At 48.7% G+C, this 21,962-nt stretch overlaps 1 pseudogene; it reads right to left on the bottom strand.

The window, feature by feature from the left end:
* Nucleotides 1–5,686: 5,686 nt before the first annotated feature.
* LOC147966202 (uncharacterized) lies at nucleotides 5,687–7,399 on the bottom strand (annotated as a pseudogene).
* Between the last annotated feature and the right edge of the window lie 14,563 nt (nucleotides 7,400–21,962).

Below are 21,962 nucleotides of genomic sequence, written 5' to 3'. Positions count from 1 at the left end.
CATCATGCTTACGGTTTCCCCATTTTATGATGACCATGACCAGCCTACGTGGTTCGTGTCGTAATAGCACTGCTCCACCCATCAAGGTAAACAAGCTTAGTTGTACAAATTCAAATCTGATATTATGCTGATATTAGTAAAACTGAGAGATGTTTAATTGGTTAGCTAAATATTCCTACTTTAGTTTCAAAATGCATGTGAGCCACATATGGAGAGACCGGAAGGAATAGTATTTCTCTGTGCGCTCTGGTTCATCATGGGTGGCCAACGGACATTGTATAGAAAGACTTGTAATATCTTCAATATGCTTGCTCTTCTGCTCTTCTTTAAGATGATCCTCTTCTCTTGCGGTTGACTGGTCAGGTCGAGTTATTATCCCTTAGTATATTTTGAATATGTCACGTCAGGTCGACTTGTTCTTCTTTACTATATGTTGAAGCTGTCATCTGCGAAGTATCATCACTTCTAGAGCTCTCATATTTTGAGTAGTAGGCCACATTATATTAATGCACACACCAAATTACAGCATGCATGGCACCTCTTAGAAGAATTGCAGAGATAGCACAAAGGGGTTTACTGGGAGGAAGTATTGGATTAGAATCACTTCTGCATTACAAAGATAATCTCACTTATTTTTATGTTTTCATGCATGTCAGGTATTGAACATTATCAAAATGAATATGAGAGTGGGCGTGCGAGAGGAATATTGCGGAACAATCCACTGGCTAACAAACTTGGCATGGTGGAGGATGGCCTATCTTATTCACCCATCAAGGTGCATGCTCTAACTAGGCAAGGTTGTATTGGTCGCACATATTTGGCATCTGACCTCTTTCATTACTTGTACTTTGTTACACATCTGCTTAGTTTAAGCATCATATATGAGTATATGCCATACCTATCCATTTTCTGTACCTATTCCATGTGTCGTCATACTATGCTTTTCCAGTCAAATGTTTTTCTTTCGTAATAGATGTCCAAAAGGGAGAGGGTGAGTGCAGATCCTCAAGGAGTACAAACTAGGTATTTGGAAAAGCTACTGATACCTGTTAAATCAGATAGATCAGCAGCCACAGAAAACACAGGCCCAACTGTACCAGACTTTACCCCTACTCCAGTGGCCAAACCCCTATTAGAACTGCTAAGAGCCCAGCGTCAAGTACTGTCTATGATATCAATTCCAAATTTGAACTCCTAAATTTCTGCATGTGCCTTACCTTCTCTCTTGTGTGGAAACTAATTTCAGATGAATCTCCTTGCTCAAAGGATCATAGGATCTCACGACAATACTGGGCTCTGCATTGCTCTTGTCAGTACCTCTTGCCCTTTGTCAGCATACTTACACTCATTGTTGTTTGATTATGTAGCATCATTGTAAATGTTGGCTTCTTTATCCTCCCTTTGCTTGAAATTATAAGATCTATATTTACTCTTAGATAAATGTAGAATTAACAGAATGGTTATGAAGTTTTGGATTGCTCATGTAAGTACCTGTTGTCATGTACTCCCTCTGTATCAAATTAATTGTTGATTCATTGGATGTATTTAGAACTTAATAGTGCTAGATACATCCATTTGAGCGACAAGTAATAACGGACGGTGGTGGTATTACTGTACATGCATCGCGAGATAGTTGATTGTCTAGCATTACTCTGCATCTTATCTGCCCTGCCCTCCACTTTCTCCAAATTATCATATCTACATTTACTCTTACCAAAATGTTGAATAAAGCCAATGCCACTTCACACGTTGATGTCTGCATTCCTTTTGTCAGTACCTTTTGCCTTGTAACGATGTACTTAATTAATTTCTATTTGATTATGTATCATCAGTCTGCACCTGAGCTTCATTGTCCTCTATTTCTTCCAATATTATTTTATCTATAGTTACTCTTTGCAAAATGTGGAATAATGGCAACTCTTATAAAGAATTTTCTTTGGGAAATTTATTGAATTATCCTTCCAACAACATGGAGAAGGGCTTTGTCCAGCCCGTGTTAACATGTAATGTAAGTTCATCCTTCTCAAGCCTTCAAACTTTGTTCTAGTATAGATTTGGATAGGCATCATTTCCTCCACTGCTGTTTACATCTGATTGGATGTTTGCAACAACTACCATTTTTAAATTGTAGATGTAAAAACATGTTCCTTATGCAGAACAGATCCATTTATTTTCTTATATAATTGTGAAACCTGTTACGTGTCTCCTTGTTTCTCTTTCAGAGTCGTATCTCTTATGTCAGGCAGAACTTTAGGAAAGATAATGAGCCAAACCATCTTGAGGACAGCGAGATGACCCCAAGGTCCTGTCTTGATGAAGACAGTGAGTTGAAGCTACTCACCAGCAGGTGTGAGACAACCTCTGTGTAGTCGCTGCCTCAATCAGTTCGACTTCTTCAGTATCAACTTAAAGTGGAAAGGCTTGCTTTAGCTCAGCTCTGACTTGAAGTCAAAGATGTAATGAAGATGTCAGGGGACTGCCTTGCGCACTATGGTGTCATACAGCTAGGGATGAAGCATCTATCTTTGACACAACTGAGGTCTCATCAGCTTGTTCGGCTGCTTGCGGGGCCCGACCTTGCCAGGTCTATTGCCTTCTGAAGTGCTCTTAGTTTTGTATATTCTTTTGTCGGCGCGTTTATATGCACTGGTGGCGACCTTTGATGCCCAGTGTATGTAATCCGCGGTCATGTTGCACTTTATTATCACCGGTAGCGAACTTTGATTCCCAGTGGATGTAATATGCCGTAATTTCTTTATTGTATAGTCTAGGTTTATTCTTTGGTCGGTATGCTGTAATTTAGGCCGGAAGGTTCAGTGGATCTCAGTGTTGTCGGTCTTCAGGCCGGCCCGTTACTCATATGGGCCAAAATGTGGGCCTATAATCATCTTGGGCCATTAGCAGGTCTAAACCTATAGTAGTTTCCCGCCTTTAACAGGCCATGGGCTACATATTTACTATAGTGACACTAGGCCTCCTACGGTCCGTAGAAACAATGGGCCTTCTACGGGCCATAGAGACAATGGGCCTTCTACGGGCCGTATCATCAATGGGCCTTATACGAGTCGTATGATCGATTGGCCAAACATGGGCCAAAAACAGACCGCATTATGGCCGTAAACGGGCTAGAGTTGGAGTCGTCCGTTCATGGGACGACCATAACGGGTCGTCGTTAATAGGCCGTATTTGATGACGCTATGAAAACGGCCCAACGTATTAACAGGCCACAAACGGGTCGACTGTAACCACGACTGAATTTGGCCCACAAGCAGAAAATGGCAGTAACGGGCCGTAAGTAACCGACTGCTGGAAATGAGCCCAAGAATAAATGGGCCCTGAGAAGGCTGAAAGATAACTTGGGCTGCAAACGGCCCAATGGATTAATGGGCCGTTAATCAGTATAAAGTGATACATTGTTCATTACTAGCCAGTTTCACCATGGGCCGTTAGTGGGCCAAGAGTTACAAAGGGCCTCATATGGGCCGAAAGACGTCATGGGCCATACATGGGCCGGAACTTAAAATTGACTGGAATCATATTGGACGGCCCAGATGACGCTACTAGGCCTAATTCGATAGGTCGTAACGGGCCCTGGGTTAGTGGGCTGTAAATGGGCTATAAGCGAACAAGCCGTTAACAGGCTTTCCGTGGGCCGGCCCGCCACCTTTTGACCAAGTCAAATGGGCCGGCCTTTTCACAGGAATGGGCCTCTGTTCGGCCGTGCCATGTGTCGACGTATCATAGGCGCCTTCGGTCCAATGAGTGGATGGCATCTATCCCAACGGTGAGCCGACACGTCTTTCCTCCAGCCAATGATGATTTTACATGTGGAACATCCCCATTGGTCGGGGCTGTTAGCGGGTTATCGGATCCAAAACCGGACCCGATAGCATAACGGCGTTCCGTTACGGTGGTTGCCACGTGTCGGTCACCCTTGACGAAAGCACTTCTGTGACGCGCGATTTATCGTCATGGAAGTGGACACTTCCATGATGATAATTTTGGTAATGTCATGGAATACTTCTACGACAGCACAGATATGACTATCTTGATTCTGTCATAAAATCGTCATGGATGTACATGCATGACAAAAAACGCGACCTACTATGACAAACACGTATCATCACGGAAGTGTATTTTTTGTAGTGCTTCTATCTTTGCTTGCTAGTTGTTCGTTCTATCGCTATGTCGTCCTACCTACCACTTGTTATATCATGCCTCCCATATTGCCATGTCAAGCCTCTGACCCACCTTCCTAGCAAGCCGTTGTTTGGCTAAGTTACCGCTTTTTCTCAGCCCCTCTTATAGCGTTGCTAGTTGCAGGTGCCTTGCAGGTTGTTCCATGTTGGAACATTGATATGTTGGGATATCACAATATCTCTTATTTAATTAATGCATCTATATACTTGGCAAAGGGTGGAAGGCTTGGCCTTTTGCTCGGTGTTTTGTTCCACTCTTGCCGCCTTAGTTTTCGTCATACCGGTGTTATGTTCCTTGATTTTGCGTTCCTTACGCGGTTGGGTTTATGGGACCCCCTTGACAGTTCGCTTTGAATAAAACTCCTCCAGCAAGGCCCAACCTTGGTTTTACATTTGCCTAACAACCTAAGCTTTTCCCTTGGGTTCTGTAGTCCCGAGGGTCATCTTTATTTTAACCCCCCCTCCCCCGGGGCCAGTGCTCCTCTGAGTGTTGGTTCGAACTGGGCGATGTCTGGCGCCCCTTGGGCAACCAGGGTCTATGCCAACCCGAAGTCTTGCCCATCCGGTGTGCCGTGAGAACGAGATATGTGCAGCTCCTATCGGGATTTGTCGGCACATTCGGGCGGTCTTGCTGGTCTTGTTTTACCATTGTTGAAATGTCTTGTAACTGGGATTCCGAGACTGGTCGGGTCTTTCCGGGAGAAGGAATATCCTTCGTTGATCATGAGAGCTTGTGATGGGCTAAGTTGGGACAACCTTGCAGGGTCTAAACTTTCGAGAGCCATGCCCGCGGTTATGTGGCAGATGGGAATTTGTTAATATCCGGTTGTAGAGAACTTGGCACTTGACTTAATTAAAATGAATCAACCGCGTGTGTAGCCGTGATGGTCTCTTTTCGGCGGAGTCCAGGAAGTGAACACGGTTTTGGGTTATGTTTGAACGTAAGTAGTTTCAGGATCACTTCTTGATCACTTCTAGCTTCACAACCGTTGCGTAGCTTCTCATCTTACTCTTATTTGCGTACGTTAGCCACCATATTTGCTTAGTGCTTGCTGCAACTCCACCTCGATCAGTACCTTATCCTACCCATAAGCTTAAATAGTCTTGATCTCACGGGTTTGAGATTGCTGAGTCCTTGTGACTCACAGATACTTCCAAAACAGTTGCAGGTGCTGATGATACCAGTGCAGGTGATGCTACCGAACTCAAGTGGTAGTTCGACGAGGAACTTGGTCATTATTATGTGTCGTTTCCTGATGATCAGTAGTGGAGCACAGTTGGGACTATCAGGGATCTAGCATTTGGGTTTATCTTCCTTTTATTTGGTTTTGACCGTAGCCGGTCTATGTGTGTATTTTGGATGGTGTATGATTTATTTAAGTATTGTGTGAAGTGGCAACTCTAAGCCAACTCTCTATTATCCCTTTCTTGTTCATTACATGGGATTGTGTGAAGATGACCCCTCTTGCGACAAAACCACCATGCGGTTATGCCTCTAAGTATTGTGTGAGGCCGCGCTCCACCAGGTACCACGCCTTGAGCTGCTCGTCGTCGCTCCGGAGCATGTCCGCCCCACCCATCAAGAAAGCCAGGTTGGTGTTCCTCTTCTTTGCGGCGACGTTGGTCCAGAGCATGTCGAGCTTGACAGTGTTGTTCGTCATCAACGCCGAGCACCGTGCCTCGGTTTTCTCTTCCCGCAGGGCGGCCCAGGTCCGGGCGTTGGCGAGGCAATACTCGATGGACTTTTGCACACGTGCGGTAGCCGACTTGGTGTGTTTCCCCTTCTTGGCCCCTTTGTTGCCGTCCGGGCGCCCGTCGGCCGCGCCCGGCATCGGCGTGTCCAGCGTGTACGTCTCGTTGGCCTTGGCAAGGGTGCGCCGGACATCTGCCCACTTCTCGCACTTCTCGATCCACTTGAAGACGTGGAGGTACTTGAAATCTTGGTCGTTGACTCGTTGTTGTCCTCGCAAAACATGGCAAACACCCGCACCAGCTGCGCCGAGGAACAACAATCAGCGGGCGCGCACACGGCGAAAAGAAAAGGGAGAGACTGGCGTGCCATACCTGATCCTCGATGCTGGCGCCGCTCTCCGGGTGAGCCGTGATCTCCTCGATGATCCCATGCCATTTGTTGCACGCCGTTTGGATGAGCCCCCAATGGTTCGCCATTGCCTTCGACCCGCGCTGCATGTAGACGCCTTTGAAGTAGGGTCAACGAGCTTGCGCTCGTAGAACTCGGCCTTGATGCACTCGCAATATGTGTCGACGCTCTGGTTCGTGCCGGTGATCAGGTCGAGGCAGACGACTTTCCACGCTTCGGTGAGGCACTCGTCCTCCTTGGACGCCCACTTGATGCGCGGCTCGCCGGTCCTGGCCGCCCACTTCTTCTTCTTCTTCTTCCCTTTCCTTGCCGGAGCAGGTGCCGGCTCCTCCTCCTCCTCCTCCTCTGGCTCCTCCTCGCCGTAGTCGAGCTCGTCGTCCATGTAGCCGTTGAGGTCCATTGTGTTGTCTTGGGCAGTGAACCCGGGGGAGGAAGTGGCGGCGGTCGAGCCAGTCATGATGATGTCGTCCATGTCGGCCTCCGTCGCGTCGGTGTCGTCGAGATGCGACGAGGAGGCTTGTGAGAAGAGCAGCGCGCCACGGTGGAGAGGTGGCATCGGGGAGGTTGCGTAGGCCGGCGGCGAGTAGGTGTACGAAGGATACTGCACGCCGGCGAAGGCGGGCGAGGGTGTGCGCTGGGTCGGGTGACCATGGGGGAAGGTGATGTTGGGGTTGAACCCGCCGTGCGCATCGCCGTCGGCGTAGCCCTGCGACGACGTGCAGCCCCAGGGTTGTGGCGATGATGAGAAGCCGGCCAGAGACCTGATGCTTTGTTGGCTCCAAGACGCGTACGGGTCGTGGCCGCCAGGTGGATTCATCATCCCCGCGCGAGCCGCCTCGGTTTGTTCGGCCGAGCGCTCCGCCTGCTTCGCCACTGCCACAACCGCGAGTGCCGCCCTGTCCCAGGCCTTCTTGGCGATTGCCCTGTTCCGCCAGTCAGTGTTGACAGCCTCCCGGCGCTGAACTTTCGTCCTCCAGTCGGCGTTAGACATGCCCGGGGGCTTGGACGGCGGCGCCCTCTGCTTCCTCTGCTTCGGCTGGGTGGCGGCGGCGGTGGCATCCGTCGCGGCGCAGCGGGCCACGTACTTCTTAGGCGGCATGGCGGCCGGCTGGGAGGGGAGGAGGAGGAGATTGGCGGGAGGAATGGATAATAAGAGGGAACCGAGGAGGGAAAGCGGGAGGAAACAGCGGGGAAAAAGGCCTCCTCTCGTCGAAAGAGCGGTCCCACGCCCCTTTTCGCTTCTGTCGGCGCCCCCAGGCGACCCCCGAGCGCATGGGTTCGGCTCAGGTTCACTGACTGTTATCTCGGCCCAAACCGGCGCTAAATAAGATCCTGGGGACGCGACTGGGCCGATTTTCGACCGCCGGCGCTAAAAAAACGCCTTGGGGCCTGTTGGGGATGCGGGTGGAGATGCTCGTCAAGGACACTCCATTTTTTTTGCTCGTCTAAGACACTCCATTGAAGAGTCATATGGAGATACCGATAATTTTGTGACACGAGTATAGTCGTGTTCATCAATAAAGTTCAATAATCTACAGGACTTGTTTATCTTTTTTTCACTTGTTATCTACAAGCAACTAGTACCAATCACTGTAATACTCCTTTGGAATGCAGAAACATATTTGTTAGCAAGCTGTAATAAGCATTACCTTGTTAATTTATCGACATATATGTGCCTGCTGCTGCCGTGCTTATTTTACTCCTTTGGAAGCGAGCATTATTAGTAATCTCTCATTTGTGGATATTTCATTAGTTGAAAATAAAGTGATTCCACTCGCAAGAAAAAAGTTAAAGCGATTCCATGATAATTTTTGGGGGCGTGCTATGTGTCCACTGGCTAATATTTTTAAAAGATCAGCCGGCTCGCGATTCGTCGGATTGCCGCATCAAGCGAGCCGAGTGTGCCTTCATAACTACAACACAGGTCTTATTGCGGAATTATTTCTACAACATAGGTCTTGTTGCAGAATTTTTTTGTAAGGGTTGTTTTGTCACGAAAAAATTTTACAACTAGAGTTTTGTTGAATTTTTGTTTGCAACTGAGGTCTTGTTGCAGAAAATTTTCACAATAGAGGTTTTGTTGTAAAACTGGACCCATCATAGACCATTGCAATAATGCATATGTTTCTGAAACATAGCCTCTGTTTTGAAATCGCGTTTGACAAAAAATGACATGCAAGACATCAATTGGACACGTGTCATGCGACGGAGATGGCGGACATGGCCACTACGATCCGCCGGATGACCGTAAGCTTTTCCCTAATTTTTGGGACAACTGTCGTGGCCACAGTACCTTAAAATCATCCGTGCATCAGCTGGTCCAGCGTGGCCGCAAGAATTCCGGTACAACTTGAACCGTTGAACGGTACTCCTACAAAAATAAAAAATAAAACAATGCCTTTTCAAATTAAAATATAGGTTCCATACAACAACAACACCGTTGGCCCCACTGACAAGCACCCCACACGGCCCAAGGCCCAAGCGCACCATCAAGTCACGCCGCTCGAGAAGAATGGGTCAACCGCTCCTTTCTCTTTGATCCCTCAAAAAGAAAAAAAATCATTTCTCTCTGGACTAAAAAAACCCTCCTTTCTCTCTGAACTTCTCTAAATCCCGTCACTATAGAAGGCTTGTAAGTGAATTCGATATCATGAGATGGAACTAGACACTTCATGCACGATTTATGCACGACGGGCAATCAGACGGATGTGCTGGACTTTCTACCAAGATTGGATGGCTTGATGTGAAGCATCCTGCGTGGATGTGATAAAAGCGTCGTGTGCATAGCAGTGTTCATCATGAGAAGTCATTCATACTGATCATTTGCATACTACAAGTCGATTACGTGACCAATATTTTTTTTATTGAACCTGCAAGCAGAAGAAGGATACAATGCGATGGATACATTGATCAGAGGGCAAAGCCCTATATATACACGGGTACAGATGAGTGGAGCGAAGCTCCTGGCGATCGTGAGCTAGACTGCATGCGGGACGGACGTGGGCGTGATTGGCTGCCGTCCGGCCAGTGGTGGACGTGTTCCAACAGCCCCCCGCAGCCACAGCAGGGTCGTCGACGATGTTGAGGCTGGAACGGAGCTCGGAGAAGATGGTCGACGGCAGCCCTTTGGTTAAGATGTCAGCGAACTGAGACGTCGAGGGTACGTGGAGCACACGAACGTCGTCGAAGGAGACGCGCTCACAGACGAAGTGGAGATCAATCTCCACGTGCTTGGTGCGCTGGTGTTGCACCAGGTTGGAGGAGAGGTAGACGGCGCTGACGTTGTCGCAGTAGACGATCGTCGCGCTCGCTGGTGGTCGGTGCAGTTCATGCAACAGTTGACGGAGCCAGCAAGTATCCGCGACAACATGCGCCACGGCGCGGTATTCCGCCTCCGCACTCGAGCGTGACACCGTGTGCTGCTGCTTGGAGGATCAGGAGACAAGGTTGTCGCCGAGGAAGATGCAAAAGCCGGACGTAGAGCGGCGCGTGTCCGAGCATCCGGCCCAGTCGGCGTCGGAGTACGCGACGAGGTTGGTGCTGGTGGAGTGCCGCAAATGAAGCCCGAGGTGAGCCATGCCGCACACGTACCGCAGGACGCTCTTGAGCATGGTGTGGTGCACTTCGCACGGGTCATGCATGAACAGGTAGAGTTGTTGAACGGCATAGGCGAGGTCAGGGCGCGTCAGTGTTAAGTACTGAAGGCCATCCGTCGCAGAGAGCTTGCACTTGGTGTCGGCGGGCGTGGTGACTGGCTTGCAGTGGAGCATGCCGGCGCGCTCGAGGATCTCGAGCGCGTACTGGTGCTGGGAGAGGAGGAGCCCGCCGGTAGTACGGTGCGCGGTGACACGGAGGAAGTGGTGGAGCTCACCCAAGTCGCTCATGGCGAACTCGGCGTGGAGAGCGGCGAGGATGGAGCGCAGCAGGTGGTCGGAGCTGGCAGTGAGCAGGATGTCGTCGACGTACAGCAACAAGTAGGCGGTTCCAGTGCCGCGCTGGAGGATGAAGAGCGAGGAGTCACACGTCAAGGCGTGGAAGCCGAGAGTGAGGACGAAGGCGTGGAAGCGATGTAACCACGCCCGCGGCGCCTGGCAAGCCCGTACAGGGACTTGTGCAGCTGGCAGATGTGCGTAGGCTGGGCGGCGTCGACGAAGCCGGAGGGTTGCTGGCTGTAGATGGTGGTGTCAAGCTCGCCGTGGAGGAAGGCGTTCTTCACTTCCAATTGATGGACGGGCCAACCCGACGAGACGGCGATGCTGAGGACGACACGGATCATCGTCGGCTTCACCACGGGGCTGAAGGTGTCGCCGAAGTCGATGCCGGGCCGTTGCATGAAGCCGTGGAGAACCCACCTGGCCTTGTAGCGAGCGAGACTGCCGTCGGGATGAAGCTTGTGGCGAAAAAACCACTTCCCAGTCACCATGTGAGCACCTGCAGGACGGGCAACAAGAGACCACGTATTGTTTTGCAACAAAGCACGATATTCATCACACATGGCGGCGTACCAGTTCGGATCTTTAAGCGCTTGTTTGTAGGTGGAGGGTATGGGAGAGATGGTGGGTTCAGTGGCAACAGCGGCGAGAGAGAAGAGCGTTTTGGGTTGTAAAAAGCCTGATTTGCCGCGCATTTGCATGGTGTGAGCGTTACGTTGCGGGGTGATGGGGACAACGCGAGGCGGGTGGGGCCGACTAGGTGGCGAGCTGGGTTCGGCGTGGGTGGTGCTGATGGAGGAAGTGGCCGATAGCGGGTGGCGTGGCGATGGGGGAGAGGTGGTGGGGGTGGGGTCCGGGGTGGTGGGTCCCGATGCGGGAGCGTCGGGGACAGGGGGTCGGGGCTGGTGGGTGGCGATCTCGAGGAGGATGGGGCTGGGGCGGGATTGGTTGCACGGAGCGAGGCAGATACGCCGGCAGGTGCGGTCGGGTAGGTGGTGAGGCAGTCGAGGCGGATCGGGTCAGGTGTTTTGTGCATGGGATTTTCTGTGGCACGTTCGGGCGAGGCATTTTCTACGTAACGAAAGACGTGTTCGTCGAAGATGACATGACAGGAGGTGATCACTTTATGGGACTCGAGGTCGAAGCATCGGTATCCCTTATGTTCACGGGGAAGACCAAGAAGAACGCAATGACGGGACCGCCGATCTAGTTTGTGGGGTGGGGTGGCGTACAAGTTTGGGTAGCAAAGGCAGCCGAACGTGCGAAGGTGGTCGTATGTAGGAGCGATGCCGTGTAACATGTAGAAGGGGGTGTTGTTTGAGATGGCACGGGAGGGGCGTAGGTTGAGGAGATGAGTGGTTGTGTTGAGCCTCTCGGCCCAGAACTTGGGTGGCATGCTAGCTTGGAGGAGTAGGGTACGCATGATGTCTTTGCTGGTTCGGATGGCGCGCTCGGCTTTACCATTCTGTGGTGACATGTGGGGGTAGGAAAGACGTAGGCTAAGGCCATTGTCGGAGAGGAAGGAGCGGAGGCGGACGTTGAGGAATTCCCCTCCGTTGTCGCATTGAATGCACTGGATGCAAAGCTGAAACTGGGTGAGCACGTAGGCATAGAAACGGATGAGAACGTCGGCGACATCGGATTTATGACGCAAAGGAAAACTCTAGGAGTAGTGACTAAAATCATCAATGATGAGCAAATAATATTCATAGCCAGAACAACTAGGGATCGACGACGTCCATAAGTCGCAGTGAATAAGCTGAAAGGGAGAAGTAGTAGAAGAACTAGAGCTATGGAAAGGAAGCTATGGCTGCCGCCCAAGCTGGCAAGCCTCACAAGTGGCCGAGGGAGGTTTGCTTTTGTTACAGGAAGGGAAATCTTTAGCTAAACGAGATAAAGAGGCACGGCTAGGGTGCCCTAAACGTCGATGCCACAAGTCGCTGATGTCCACGGTGAGAGCGGTGGGCGACTCGCCGAAGAACGGGTAGAGGCCGGTGGAACTATTTGACCTCATGAGAGGGGTCCTGGTCGCCAGATCCTTCACAAGAAAACCGTGAGGGTCAAAATCCATAGAAACAAAGTTGTCAGTGGTGAATTGCCGTACAGAAAGTAAGTTCTTGATGACAGAGGGGGAAAATAGAACGTGGTTAAGGTTGAAGGGGCGGGGTGGGAGAGAGGCGGTGCCGATGGCATGGACCGGCATGGAAGAACCATCGCCGACCAAGATAGATGGATGCTTTGATGAAAAACAAGACGAGCTCAAGTTACCTGCGTCGTTGGTGATGTGGTTGGATGCGCCGGTGTCGAGGTACCACTCGCCGGAGGCCGGAGGCCGCAGAGACAGGTTGTTCATGGCGGAGTAGAGGAGAGCGGTCTGGTCCCACGACGGTGGTGATGGCTCGGTGGGCTGGTGCAGTGGTGGAGTTGGCGGGGCACCGTAGACCGCTGGTGCGCCGTAGATCATCGGGTAGGCCTGATGAGGCACCCCGGGGCGTGGCCCGAGCACACCAGCGGCGTTCGGCGGCACCCAGGGAGCGCGCCCAGGCGGAGGAAAGGGCGTGCCCCACGGCGCAAAATACCCCATCCAGGGCTGCTGAGGTGAAGATGGCGCAGGGGGTGGGCCGCCGCGGCCGCCATAACCGCGCCCTCGGCCGCCGCGACCATGACCGCGCCCGCGCCCCCCGCGGTCCGAGCCACCGGACGCTGGCGGACGAGAGGCGGAGCCCCCAGTCGGCTGTTGCTACTGGTAGGAGCGATCGCCGGTGGTGGCGATGAGGGCGGTGGCGCCCGCGGTCCGAGCGCGCGCGTCGTGGCTGATCTCCTCCAGCATCAGACGAGAGCGAGCCTGGATGAAGGTGGGAAAGGGCACCTGCATGGGCTGCAGAGAGGCCATGACCCCGAACCGCGGCGAGAGCCCGCGGATGAGCTGCAGGGTGAGCGTCTTGTCGGTGACGTGCTCCTCGAGGTCGTCCAGCTGGTTTGCCAGGGCCCTCAGGCACTGGCAGTACTCGGCGATCCGCAGATCGCCCTGGACGGTGGCCCGGAACTCGGCACCGACGTGGATGGCGCGGCCCGCGAGGTTGTCGCGGAAGAAAGCGTCGAGCAGAGTCTAGGCGTGGTAGGCGGTGGTATCTGGGGCAAAAATGACATCGTAGAGTTCGTCCGAGATCGTACCATAAATCATGAGGAGGATCTGAAGGTCGTCGTGGCGCCATTGCGCCATCTGCGAGAGAGGCACGAGGACGTGGCTTTCCACGCCGGACTTGCGCAGGATGAAGGACATGATGCGGCGCCACTTGGAGTAGTTGCCATAGATGGGATCCAGCTTGAAGTCGATGTGGGCGCTGATGTTGACCGCGTGGATCGAAGGAGGAGGCGCAATCGAAGAAGACGCGCCGTCAGAGAGGGCCGCGCCGAGCGGCGAGAGGGTGAGGTTGAGTGGGGCGGTGGTGGGCGGAGCGGTGCGGTGCTAAGAAGAAGGGAAGCCGGTATGAAGGGCAGTGGGGTGGTGGTGGTGGGCAGTGGGGAGCTGGGGGGTGCTGCAGAGCTGCCATGGGGAGGCTCCCCGGAGTCAGAGCCGGCGTCGGAGGACTGCGAGCCCGCCATGGACAGGAGGGAAAGAACTGCTCTGGTACCAAGAAGAAGGATACAATGCGATGGATACATTGATCAGAGGGCAAAGCTCTATATATACACGGGTATAGACGAGTGGAGCGAAGCTCGTGGCGATCGTGAGCTAGACTGCGTGCGGGACGGACGTGGGCGTGGCCACGATGCCTGGAGCAGGACGTGGGCGTGATTGGCTGCCATCCGAGCCAGTGGTGGACGTGTTCCAATACAAGCTGGTAACTTTCCTAGTTCTCGAGGGACCCAGTCATGCTGCAAACGAAGCAGTATAGACCGAACCAAGCCGCAAGCATGCTACCAGTCGCGAATTAATTGTCTGGAAATACCACAATTGAGGCATTACGTGTAGATTAGTATCATCTTTTCTAATTTTTGCATGTTAGTACCAAGTGTGAGGCTAATAGTTACAAAAAGGTCTAATTCGCGTATAAACGTGTATTGACGGTGTATTTGACCGACAATGTGGCATGTTTTTTTACAGAAAACCCCTTTGCTTTGTATGTAATCATATAAATGGCCAAATTTTTTGTGGGAAAAAGGCTGCTGAGAGGCTTTTTTTCGTTCGCAATTTCCACTACTGAATCGGACTTGTTTGGAAATTTCCGTCCACTAGAACAAATAAATAAAGGAAAAGAAAAATCAAGCGCTGGCAGATTGGATACGAACTGGGTGCTGACGAGGCCCGCCAGCGTGGCGCGGGACCCTTTGTCAGTGGCTGGATGGCGCGGGCACGGTCGTGTGGCCCTGGTTTTCGTCAAAAAACCATTGGGCTTTACATTTTTTTTGCAGAAAAGCTCCTGCCGAGGCGGGAGAGGTGTGGCACGTAAGTTACGCGCATATGACCCCGCATATGACTGGATTATTAAACCAAAACCCCTGCCTCTTCGACTCCGTCACCTCGAGTTCTCTCCTCTCGATCGTTCCTAGGCGACAGCAGCGGCGATTGGGACGGTAACGCTGATCGGCATCGAGGGCGATGGAGGCCCGTCGGCGAGATCCCGGGGAACGAACCCCTGTATATGCTGAGCATGCCCTCGATTTCTCTCTCCACTACCTCTGTCTCCCCTATTTATGTTAGGGTTTTAATCAATTGCTCGAATCGGTGACTTTGTACATGGTTTCTCCCCTGTGCGCATTCATCCATAGTGCTGGCTATGTACATGGTTTCTCCCCTATACGCATTCATCCATAGTGTTGGCCATGTACATGGTTTCTCCCGGGTTTAAACGGGCTCTGTTTTGTGATCTGAAATATTCGGATATGCCTCAGAAATTAACAACCCGTTGTACAAGATTGTTAGAACATATTTTCTCCGGTCAAAACATTGGATATGGGTGCAGATGTTTGTAATTTTCATGAACTGTACTTAACTGAATTTTTTGACAGTAGCTAACTGAATTTTTCGACAGTTGCTAACTGAATATTTGGATAGTGGTTGTGCGTACAGCAGTTGATTTTTGAAATTCGGAAAATTTATATAGTTTGCTTGTTGTTACTGTGGGAGTAGGCAGTGTTGATTTATGTTGTTAGAGTCAATTTATGTTGTTACTGTGGGAGTAGTCATTTCGGGAATTTACACTCAGTGTCTAAACTTGGCAAGAAACTGAATTTTCTTGCCAAGTTTAGACACTTGTGGTGTAATTGACTCTAATAATAAGTGAGGGTTGCATGCATCAGTCAATGTAGAGGTGGGGTGTTTGACCCCCCGTTTTTCAAAGAAGGAAATATATTCATGCACGTCAAAGTTTGAACTAACCCAAATCATGTGGAAAATATGACTTTTTAGCAGAGTAAAACAATAAATTATTGCTAGAATAGAATTTTTACAAGAGATTAAACCGCCATGTATAACAAAAATATATCGAAGCAACAAAGCATGTTCGTTCAAAAATAATTATGAATTACAAAAGTCAATTTGAAACACATGAATTCTTAAGAGTGAAGTGCATTGTTGGTCCCTAAACTATTTCAGGGGTGTCATGTAGGTCCTCAAACTATAAAAATCAGCATCCAGGTTCTCGAAGTGCAGTAAGTGTGTCATTCAGGTCCAAAATCTATTCGACCCCGCCTGACCGGCCAGCTAGCGCCATTGACCCGTGACACGTCAGACAGGGAGGCCCGCAAGGTAACATCGGGTGACGGAAATATGCAAATAAATTCCAGCGAATGACAAATGCACTTCACTCCGAATAAATTCAAATTCATGGTTTCAAAAATGTTCGTGAATAAGGAAAATTGTTCATGACGTTAAAAAATGTTCGTGAATGATAATTTAAAAAATGTATTCGCAAACCACAAATTAATGAACATACAAAGTCGCAAACGACAAATTTGAAAATATTAGCGATATTTTTAAAGTCGTGAACATTTTTTCACTATTCACGTACGTTTTTTCAAATCTTGAACATTTAAATTAATGAACATTTTACAAATTCATAATCATATTATTAAACTCATGAACATTTTTTAACCGTAAACGTTTTTGTAAATCTGTGAAAAAAATTTAAATTCAAACATTTTTTAAAAAAACTTTATTTTTCAAAAATTAATGAAAAAATTATGAAATTTGTGCAAAGTTTTTGTCAAATTGCAATTCGCGAACATTTTTGCCATATTCGAGAACATTTTTTCTGGTTTGTGAACATATCTTTAAATTTATCATTCACGAACAATATTGGTGGTTTGCAAACATATTTTCTTTTCTTTTAAAATTTATTGTTTGCAAACAATATTTTATAAATCGTGAACATTTTTTCCAAATTGATTTTCTTGTACTTTTTTCAAATTCACCATTCGGGAACATTTTCTAAGTTGCAAACCTTTTTCCCATATTCGCAAACAATATTTGTGATATGCGAACATATTTTCAAATTTATTGTTCGTGAATACTTTTCTAAAGTTGCGCATATTTATTTCATATTCACGAACTGTTTTTGTTGTTCGTGAATATATTTCAAATTTATCGTTCATGAACATATTTTATTTATAATAAAATTTATCATTCCCAACATTTTCTTAATGTGGTGAACATCATTTTTCCAAATTCATTGTTGGCGAACAGTTTTCTAAAGTCGTGAACATTTTTCTATATCCGTGAACATTTTTATAACCTAATGATCATTTTTTTAAAGGCATGAACAATTTTCCATATTCGTGAGCAATTTTTATAGTCTGATTTTCAGTTTATTTGCATATTTCCAACCGGCCGTTACATTGCGGGCCCCACTTCTAACATGTCACGGGTCAATGGTGCTAACTGGCCGGTCAGGTGGGGTCAGACAGATTTTGGATCTGAATGACACATCTACTGTACTTCGAGACCCGATGCCAATTTTCATTGTTTGAGGACCTACATGACACGACACCCTGAAATAGTTCAGGGACATACATTGCACCTCACTTCATTTTTTAAATTGCATTCATAATTCAATAAGCGTCACAAGATGTGTGTCGTTTAGTACTCTTTATAATATGAAAATAATATTTGTTTGTATTAACATTGTTTCGTTACTATTTTTGGCGACTCACTTTTTTCTTTGGGCATTTCTAACCGACCCCCTATAGTTAACGGAGTATCTGGTGGCGTAAATCCTTCGTGGAGTATTTTTACTCCACTAAGTTTTCGCCGGACCTAACCAATCCCCTATATATAGCGGAGTAAAATTCAAATTTGCATAAAAGTTTAACCTACTTTCGATTTAAACAACCAAAATTTACCACATTGTCACGACAACCGATTTACAACAACAACAACAACAACAACAACAACAACAACAACAACAAAGCCTTTAGTCCCAAACAAGTTGGGGTAGGTTAGAGGTGAAACCCATAAGATCTCGCAACCAACTCATGGCTCTGGCACATGGATAGTAAGCTTCCACGCACCCCTGTCCATAGCTAGCTCTTTGGTGATACTCCAATCCTTCAGGTCTCTCTTAACGGACTCCTCCCATGTCAAATTCGGTCTACCCCGCCCTCTCTTGACATTCTCCGCACGCTTTAGCCGTCCGCTATGCACTGGAGCTTCTGGAGGCCTGCACTGAATATGCCCAAACCATCTCAGACGATGTTGGGCAAGCTTCTCCTCAATTGGTGCTACCCCAACTCTATCTCGTATATCATCATTCCGGACTCGATCCTTCCTCGTGTGGCCACACATCCATCTCAACATACGCATCTCCGCCACACCTAACTGTTGAACATGTCGCCTTTTAGTCGGCCAACACTCCGCGCCATACAACATTGCGGGTCGAACCGCCGTCCTGTAGAACTTGCCTTTTAACTTTTGTGGCACTCTCTTGTCACAGAGAATGCCAGAAGCTTGGCGCCACTTCATCCATCCGGCTTTGATTCGATGGTTCACATCTTCATCAATACCCCCATCCTCCTGCAACATTGACCCCAAATACCGAAAGATGTCCTTCCAAGGTACCACCTGGCCATCAAGGCTAACCTCCTCCTCCTCACACCTAGTAGTACTGAAACCGCACATCATGTATTCGGTTTTAGTTCTACTAAGCCTAAACCCTTTCGATTCCAAGGTTTGTCTCCATAACTCTAACTTCCTATTTACCCCCGTCCGACTATCGTCAACTAGCACCACATCATCCGCAAAGAGCATACACCATGGGATATCTCCTTGTATATCCCTTGTGACCTCATCCATCACCAATGCAAAAAGATAAGGGCTCAAAGCTGACCTCTGATGCAGTCCTATCTTAATTGGGAAGTCATTGGTGTCGACATCACTTGTTCGAACACTTGTCACAATATTATCATACATGTCCTTGATGAGGGTAATGTACTTTGCTGGTACTTTGTGTTTCTCCAAGGCCCACCACATGACATTCCGCTGTATCTTATCATAGGCCTTCTCCAAGTCAATGAACACCATATGCAAGTCCTTCTTTTGCTCCCTTTATCTCTCCATAAGTTGTCGTACCAAGAAAATGGCTTCCATGGTCGACCTCCCAGGCATGAAACCAAACTGATTTTTGGTCACGCTTGTCATTCTTCTTAAGCGGTGCTCAATGAGTCTCTCCCATAGCTTCATTTTATGGCTCATCAGCTTAATTCCACGATAATTAGTACAACTCTGAACATCCCCCTTATTCTTGAAGATTGGTACTAATATACTCCGTCTCCATTCTTCTGGCATCTTGTTTGCCCGAAAAATGAGGTTGAAAAGCTTGGTTAGCCATACTATTGCTATGTCCCTGAGACCTTTCCACACCTCAATGGGGATACAATCAGGGCCCATCGCCTTGCCTCCTTTCATCCTTTTTAAAGCCTTCTTCAACTCAGACTCCTGGATTCGCCGCACAAAACGCATGATGGTCTCATCAAAGGAGTCGTCTAGTTCAATGGTAGAACTCTCATTCTCCCCATTGAACAGCTTGTCGAAGTACTCCCACCATCTATGCTTAATCTCCTCGTCCTTCACCAAGAGTTGGCCTGCTCCGTCCTTGATGCATTTGACTTGGCCAATGTCCCTCGTCTTCCTCTCTCGGATCTTGGCCATCTTATAGATGTCCCTTTCACCTTCCTTCGTGCCTAGCCGTTGGTAGAGGTCCTCATATGCCCGACCCCTTGCTTCACCAACAGCTCGCTTTGCGGCCTTCTTTGCCATCTTGTACTTCTCTATGTTGTCTGCACTCCTATCCAGGTATAGGCGTCTGAAGCAATCTTTCTTCTCTTTAATCACCTTCTGGACGTCATCATTCCACCACCAGGTATCCTTATCTTCGCTTCTCCTTCCCCTGGATACTCCAAACTCCTCCGAGGCCACCTTACGAATGCAAGTCGCCATCTTCATCCACACATTGTCCGCATCCCTCCTTCCTCCCAAGGGCCCTCCTTAATGACCCTCTCGTTGAACACCTGAGCTACCCCCCCTTGAGCTTCCATCACTTCGTTCTAGCGACTTTGGCACGCTTATCCTGCTGGACACGAATCCGAAAGTGGAAGTCACCAACCACCAGCTTATGCTGGGGTACAACACTCTCTCCAGGTATCACCTTACAGTCTAGGCAGGCACGCCTATCTTCTCTTCTCGAGAGGATGAAATCAATTTGGCTAGAGTGTTGGCCACTACTAAAATTCACCAGATGTGATTCTCTCTTTCTAAAGAGGGTGTTAGCTACAATCATGTTGTAGGCTAGAGCAAAGCTTAAGACATCTTCTCCTTCTTGATTCCTGATTCCATGGCCAAAGCCCCCATGCGCCCCTTCAAAACCTGTGTTAGATGTACCCACGTGGTCATTGAGGTCTCCTCCTATGAAGAGCTTCTCACCAATCGGTACACTCCTAACCATGTCTTCCAGGCCTTCCCAGAACTCCCTCTTGGTGTTCTCATTGTGGCCTACTTGCGGGGCATACGCGCTGATAACATTGAGAACCAAGTCCTCAACTACCAGCTTGACCAAGATAATCCGGTCCCCACGTCTCTTGACGTCTACCACTCCATACTTGAGACTCTTGTTGATCAAGATGCCTACGCCATTTCTATTTGCAGCCGTCCCCGTGTACCACAGCTTGAAGCCGGTATCCTCCACCTCCTTCGCCTTCTGTCCCCTCCATTTGGTTTCTTGGACGCAAAGGATATCAACACCTCTCCTCACCGCTGCATCAACTAGCTCCCGAAGCTTCCCTGTCAGAGACCCTACATTCCAGCTACCTAAGCGAATCCTCCTAGGCTCGGCTAGCTTCGTTACCCTTCGCACCCGTGGAGTCAAATGCGAAGACCCTTGCTCATTTTCCACTACACCTGGGCGCCGATGTAGCGCGCCACTAAGGATGCGACGACCCGATCCTCGCTCACTTGCCACCGTATCCGGATCAAGATACGGCGCGCCACTTGGGTCCGGGTTCGTGCTGTCGTCCTCGGAGTCGGGCAAGATGCGCCGCCACTCCTCGGCGTCAAACTCATTCGTAATGCCGTCGCCGCTGCCCCGTTGCTCCTCGCCATCGGAGATGACGATGACCTTGCCGTTCACCGCCCGCTCCGCGAAGATGGCCCACTCTGCCTCCACGAGCTCGGGGTGCTACTGGCAAAGCTCCGCCATGTATTCCTCGAACGTGGCCTCCGACACGAGGCGCTTCCTCGCCTCCTGGTCCTCCCGAGCCATTGCCGCATCCACCACACTCGGCGTCACCCGGGACGAGGTGGACCAATGCCGTCCCAAACAGGAAATTTAGGCGTGTCATCGCGCCATGGAAACTGACTCAATTCGGGAAATTTAGTTTCTTGCCAAATTTATGTACGCCAAACTTGGCAAGAAAATTCAGTTTCTTGCCAAGTTTAGACACTTGTGGTGTAATTGACTCTAATAATAAGTGAGGGTTGCATGCATCAGTCAATGTAGAGGTCGGGTGTTTGACCCTCCGTTTTTCAAAAAAGAAAATATATTCATGCACACCAAAGTTTGAACTAACGCAAATCATGTGGAAAATATGACTTTTTAGCAGAGTAAAACAATAAATTATTACTAGAATAGAATTTTTACAAGAGATTAAACCGTCATGTATAACAAAAAGATAACGAAGCAACAAAGCATATTCGTTCAAAAATAATTATGAATTACAAAAGTCGATTTGAAACACATGAATTCTTAAGAGTGAAGTGCATTGTTGGTCCCTAAACTATTTCAGGGATGTCATGTAGGTCCTCAAACTAAAAAAATCAGCATCCAGGTTCTCGAAGTGCAGTGTGTGTCATTCAGGTCCAAAATCTATTCGACCCCGCTTGACCGGCCAGCTAGCACCATTGACCCGTGACACGTCAGACAAGGAGGCCCGCAAGGTAACATCGGGTGACGGAAATATGCAAATAAATTCCAGCGAATGACAAATGCACTTCACTCCGAATAAATTCAAATTCATGGTTTCAAAAATGTTCGTGAATAAGGAAAATTGTTCACGACGTTAAAAAATGTTCGTGAATGATAATTTAAAAAATGTATTCGCAAACCACAAATTAATGAACATACAAAGTCGCAAACGATAAATTTGAAAATATTAGCGATATTTTTAAAGTCGTGAACATTTTTTCACTATTCACGTACATTTTTTCAAACCTTGAACATTTAAATTAATGAACATTTT

Source organism: Triticum urartu, chromosome 6A (genome assembly GCF_056163025.1).
Source record: "Triticum urartu cultivar PI428250 chromosome 6A, HENAU_Tu73, whole genome shotgun sequence".
Classification (NCBI taxonomy): domain Eukaryota; kingdom Viridiplantae; phylum Streptophyta; class Magnoliopsida; order Poales; family Poaceae; genus Triticum; species Triticum urartu.
Note: the sequence above shows the minus strand (reverse complement) of the source record. Positions and strands in the feature narration are given on the sequence as shown.